Here is a 7111-nt window from a genome sequence, read left to right as displayed (position 1 = left end):
TAATCAAACCTTATATTATTATTGGCTCCAAACAAAAACTGTGTGCAATATGTTAATAACAAAAAGTGGGAAAGAATGTCATTTAAGATTATGATTATCGAGAAAAATATTGGCTGGCGTCCCTCAGGGTAGTATCTTAGGACCAATTCTGTACGTGTTATTTACTGCCGATATGCCCACAACCAATGAAACTCTAACCTCAACGTTTGCTGATGATACTGCTTTCATTAGCATACACAAGGATCTTCTGATTGCGTCGGAAAAACTACAATACCATGTATATCTTCTCGAAAATTGGCTGACAAAATGGAGAATATCGGTAAATGCAAGCAAGTGCATACACGTTACTTTTGCTCTAAGACGTGAACTTTGCCCCACGATAAAAATCTTTAATACTCAAGTTCCACAGAAAGATACCGTAAAATATCTCGGAATGCACCTGGACCGAAGACTTACATGGAAGCAACACATCGATGCAAAAATCTTAAAACTAAAAACGGCCAATCTTGAGTGGTTAATTGGTATACGTTCTTCTATTAAATTAGAATACAAAGTCCTATTATATAAGACTGTAATAAAGCCAATTTGGACGTATGGCATACAGCTCTCGGGCACAGCTAGTGCCTCTAACGTAAGTAAACTACAAAGAAGACAGTCGAATATTCTTCGATCTATTACAGGTGCACCATGGTACATAAGGAACGCAAACATCCACAAGGACCTAAATATACTTACTGTTGAAGAAGAAATAAAGAAGCTTTGCCGAAAGTACTTAAACAAACTATCCGAGCACCCAAATAGCTTGGCCCGCCAACTCCTACTATTCGGAGGACACGATAGACTGCGCAGACGTGACACTCTTTCTATCATATACTTTATTTTTTTGTCGTACTCTCTCATTATTTTTAGCTCTTGTCTGGCCAATTGAACGTCGCCCACTTTTATACTTCTACAGGTAGTAGATTGCTAAATTGGAAGCTGCTTCTGTGAAGAAATCGAAAAGACTATTGCTGTAGTCCGCGGGAAGATTAGTGAAGAAATCGATAATACTATTACTGTAGTCCTCGGGATGATTAGATATAACTGTATCTAAACAAAGCAACATTATATCCGTAAGACTATTTCTGTAGTTCGCGATTCACTTAGATATAACTGTATCTAAACTAATCTTAACTACCACTCAATTAATTCACGGATATAACTGTATCCACAAGCCCTCAAAATAACACACATCTATATCATAAAAAAATATCAATAATTAATAATTAAAGCATGAAAAAAATATAGGGTGATTGTATTGACAATCTCCCTATAAAAATATTAGTATATAAGATATGAAACCTTATTGTTGTAAATTTTCTATTGGGCGAATGTGTGGGGTCTTTTAATCTAGTTTTTGTTTTCGTCCGTGTATCATTTGGAGAAGATCTTTCGGTTTTGGGTCGTATTTGTGAAAGAATATACATGTGGTGAAAGGTATTAAATTGTTATATCATATTTAAAAAAAAAAAGTTTGCAACAATTTGCCCCTTTTAAAAAATCCATTTTGAAGTAGCTTATGTAATAAACTAGATTTCAGCAATATGTTATTTAAATATTATCAATAAATATTTTACCCATGATAAAGCAAAGTAATATCATTTAGGTACATACTAACCTATAGTGGCTAAGAAACAATGGCTCGAAAATCATTTTTTAAAAGGTATAAAGATATTATTGGCTCAAGACAGAATCTTCAAGTTGGTAGATTCGTCTGATCCGTCCTTATCACCTACACGTTTTAACAAGTATGAGAAGACAAAATAATACCCTACATCACTATGCATTTTTAGCAGAGCTTCCAGTAAAAAATTTCTTATATTGTGTATGTGTTTAAAGTAAATAATATCAACAATGGGCAATATGGCTTGAAATGAGAGCTATCAAAAGTATTTCTAGCTGTATGATACCCCATACTGAATATTATTGTTATAGAGTTCATATTATGACTCTGCGGGTCCTGACAGTTGACAGGATGACAGTTATATGAGGGAGATATATCTATATTCTTGCCGATGCAAAAGAAATTGGCAGATGTTGTTCTCATCCTAACCAGTATCTAAAAACGAAATTCAGATCCGTCTTTTGTCTGCATGCAGGTTAAGGGGCTCTATCGGTCCACGATATCGTATAGCCCCCGTATAAAGGTCCCCGAAACTCGGTACTTTTGATGATTTTAGCTACATTTTTCAATTGAATTGTCTAAAAATCCACACATAAAGTTCTTTCTAAGCACTTTACTCCCTGGAAGAGAAATGTCTATATAGGTCAACGATATCGTATAGCCCACATACATCGGTACACCCCCCCCCCTATATTCGATATTTTGACGATTTTAGGGACATTATTCACTGGAATTGCTACAAAATGTTTGCATTTCGATTTAGGATAAAATATTCACGAAATTGTTTGAAATTTCGTATTTGAAGTTTCTAATAGGTACTACAGTCTGTGACAGAAAATTAATGTTAATGTAGGTCCACGTCTTCGTATAGCCCCCATATAACAGATCCTCCTAATATTCGGTATTGTGATGATTTCAGCGACACTTTTTACCACATTTGTTTCAAATTTGGTAATTGAAGTTACAGCCTAAGACAGAAAATAGCCTATGCAGGTACACGTCTTCGTTCAGCCCCCATACGACGGTACCTCCCGATATTCGGCATTTTGATGATTTCGTATTTGTAAGATCGGAATCGGTACCACAGCCTATAACAAACAAGTAAAAAAGCCGTAAGTTCGGCCGGGCCGAACTTTGAATACCCTCCACCATTTGGAACGAATTATAAAATTTTCAAAAAAAAATAAAATCCATTAAAATTTTTTTTAAAATCTTTAAAATCTATATATATAAAAGGAAGTTGTGTTAGTTACTACGCTTATAACTTAAGAACCCCTGGACAGATTTTAACGATTCAAAAAAATTCGGAATTGTCTCTTTTCCGAAAAGGATAATATCCAAAAAATCGAGTGAAAATGTGATATATTAACATTTTCATTTTGACTTTTGAAATGTACAATAGTAATGTTTTATTTTGCATGATTTTTTTCCATTTTGACTTACTTTTCTTCTAATGTACATTTGTAGTGTTTTTTATATTTTATTTTTGAATTCGAATGCTAATACCAATTTATTTAATTGACTTGATTTCTTGAGAACTGAAATTGGTGGCGGGTTATATGAAAGTGTAGTACCGAATTATGTGGTGGCTGAACGGAATAGATGATATCGTAATAATTTAACGCGGTCACAACAAAGTTAAAAGACAATTATTTTTTCAAAATCGCTAAAAAAAACACGTAAATCAGCGAACAAGTTGAAGATTTTTTCAATTTGTTATTCTTCTTTTGTCAATTTTTTTCAATTTGTATTACCATATTGAATTCAGTGGATTTTTTTGTGAACAAAATAAGGAATAATTTTTCACTATATACAATTTTTCACCAAAAAAATAAATAAGTGCGAAGTATGATGTTAATTGACATCTACCTTTCAACTCCAGTGCCTACATCGTGGTTCAGCTGGAAGATGCGAACATATTTAAACAAACAAAAATGACCGAAAGAGCCTAATGGGGCTCATTTCAAAGCGTGGACCTACTTCTTTCATGAGACAATAATCCGTCTAATGAGAGCTTAAAATGCAAAAGTCTTTGGGAGTGCAATCAGTACAATACCAAATATAAAGGGTACAAAATAGTAGATCGAATGGGACTTTTAGTAAGAAAAGGATATCTATCCTCCAAGAAATTCTTCCCAAACATTCAAGATACCTTAAATCGCTTTTGCAGACCCTGATATAGATCATAACTCACGGATAAGGGTACATCCCGATTTCATATTTATATAACCATCGTATGATTCAGGCTATTTTTGGGGTCTTAATCCCGTTTTTATTTTTTTGGCCCTTATTTGGCATCTTTGTGTCTAAGGGCGCAAATGAAATTTTCAGAGTAGGGCCCATATTGGTCTTGACGACATTCATCAATTGATTTGGCTAAAAAATTGTATCTATGCTACCTTGGGGTATTCTATTGAATTTGTAACCCCCGAGAATATTGGTTGGGAACGTAGATTTGGGATGTACATCTATATGAAAAAAATTGTGAAAACATGAACAAATAACAAATATAAGAAGGTAACACGGGACCGAATATTTGTTGAATCGTCATTGAATTATACTATGATGAAAAATATGGACTTTATAGGGTCTCCAACTTACAATTTAAATGGCAAATAAAATTAATTCCCATCTTACTGTAATGGGGGTAAAATAGTAATTATGTTTGACTATTCTGAAATCATTCTGCCCTCAATTATGAGGTGGATAAAACTATTTTTACTTTTTTAAATCACGTGATTTTTTTTTCAGTTTGACATGCTATGTTGTTCTGCTATATTTTTGATTTGGCCTCTATTTGTCATCTTGGATTATAAGAGGTAGAATAAAGTTTTCATTGTAGGTCGATGTTTCGGAGTAGTGCCCATATAAAGGTACCTCTTGATTTTACCATATTTCAAAGGATTTGGCTAAAAATGTGTAGTTGGGGGGGGTGAAAATCTTACACAAAAATTTCAACATACCTACAAATTTTAGAATTTTTTCCATGCAATAGTACCCCCTTTGATCCATTACATGGGGATAAGATTGATATATACTTTTTAATAGATTTGTATAACACATCCACACATTTAAAGCACACGGTTTGAATATTGAAGCCCACGGCTTAAATATGAGTACAGATATTTTAAAACACTTTTAATCGACCAGTACGCGAACACTTATATCAGTCATATCTGTGAATATTTATGCTTTAAAAAATATGCATAATAGACAAAAACTACGGTCCGGCAACGCGGACCGGGCCAGCTAGTATCTAATATAGGAAGGTGCCGATATGGGGGGACATACGATATTGTGGACCTATAAAGACAAATCTATGTCTGCGTATAAAGTACTCACAAGGAACTCCTTGTGTGGATTTTCAGATAATTCCATTGGAAAAAGTTAGCTAAAATCATCAAAATACGGAATATAGGGGAGTACCATTAAATGGGGGATATACGATATCGTGAACCTATATAGACAATTCCGTTTCAGGGGTAAAGTGCTCACAAAGAACTCCGTGTGTGGATTTTCAGACAATACGATTGGTAAATGTGGCTAAAATCATCAAAATACCGAATATCGCGGGGTATCGTTATATGGGAGCTATACGTTATCGTTAACCTACATAGAGAATTCTCTCCCGAGGTATAAAGTACCCAAAAGGAACTCCTTGTGTGGATTTCAGACAATTCCGATGAAAAATGTGGGTAAAATCATAAAAATACCGAATATCGGGGGGTACAGTTATATGGGGGATATACGATATCGTGGACCTATATAAACAATTCTTTTTGAGGGGGTAAAATGCCCACAAGGGACTCCTTTTGTGGAATTTCAGACAATTCCATTGAAAAATGTGGATAAAATCATCAAAATACCAAATATCGGGGGTACCGTTATATGGGCGCTATACGATATGGTGAACCTATATAGATAATTTTCTGCCGAGGTATAAAGTACCCACAAGGAACTCCTTGTGTTGATTTTTAGACAATTCCGATGAAAAATGTGGATAAAAACATCAAAATACCGAATATCGGGGGTACCGTTATATGGGGGATATACGATATCGTGGACCTGTATAGACAATTCTCTCTCAGGGGGTAAAGTACTCACAAGGAACTACTTGTGTGGATTTTAAGACAATTCCATTGAAAAATGTGGCTAAATTCATCAAAATACCGAATACCGTGGGGGTACCGTTATATGGGGGCTATACGATATTGTGGACCTATATACCCTCCACCAAAAAAAGTATGGAGGGTATATTAAGTTCGTCATTCCGTTTGTAACTCATCGAAATAATCATTTAAGACCCAACAAAGTATATATATTCTTGATCAAATTCTAAGACGATTTAGCCCTGTCCGCCCGTCCGTCTGTTGTAATCACGCTACAGTCTAAACGAATTAAGTTAGGAAGCTAAAATTTTGCACAGATCTCTCTTTTGTCTGCAGGCAATTCAAGTTCGAAGATGGGCTATATCGGTCCACGATATCGTATATCCCCCATATAACGGTACCCCCGATATTCGGTATTTTGATAACTTTACCCACATTTTTCAACGGAATTGTTTGAAAATCCACACAAGGAGTTCCTTGTGGGTACTTTATACCTCGGCAGAGAATTATCTATATAGGTCCACGATATCGTATAACACCCATATAACAGTACCCCCGGTATTCGATATTTTGATGATTTTAGCCACATTTTTCAATGGAATTGTCTTAAAATCCACACAAGTAGTTCCTTGTGAGTACTTTACCCCCTGAGAGAGAATTGTCTAAATATCCCCCATTTGTCGAATATCCCTCATATAACGGTACCCTCCGATATTCGGTATTTTGATGATTTTAACCACATTTTTCAACGGAATTGTCTGAAAATCCACACAAGGAGTTCCTTGTGAGTACTTTATACCTCGGCAGAGAATTATCTATATAGGTCCACGATATCGTATAGCCCCCGATATTTGGTATTTTGATGATTTTAGCCACATTTTCGACGGAATGGCCATTTTAGCCACCGACAGAGAATTTTCTACATAGGTTAACGATATCGTTTATCACCCATATAGCGGTACCCTGTTTTGATGATTTTACCCACATTTTTCAATGGAATTATCTGAAAATCCACACAAGGAGTTCCTTGTGAGTACTTTACACCCAGACATAGATTTGCCTTAATAGGTCCACAATATCAGATATCCCCCATATACTGGGGGGGATAGATATTTTAAAGATATATTAGATATTTTAACGATTTTAAAAGATTTTTTAATGGATTTTATTTTATTTTTTTTTTTACATTTTCTAATTCGTTCCAAATGGTGGAGGGTATTCAAAGTTTGGCCCGGCCGAACTTACTGCTTTTTTACTTGTTACTTGTTTTACCCTCCACTATACGATCTATTAAATTTCTCATTCTGTTCGTAACTCATCGAAATACTCTTGTTAAACC

The sequence above is a fragment of the Musca domestica genome, unplaced genomic scaffold (genome assembly GCF_030504385.1).
Source record: "Musca domestica strain aabys unplaced genomic scaffold, Musca_domestica.polishedcontigs.V.1.1 10, whole genome shotgun sequence".
NCBI lineage: Eukaryota > Metazoa > Arthropoda > Insecta > Diptera > Muscidae > Musca > Musca domestica.
The sequence above is the reverse complement of the archived record's forward strand: the minus strand, read 5'-3'. Positions refer to the sequence as shown.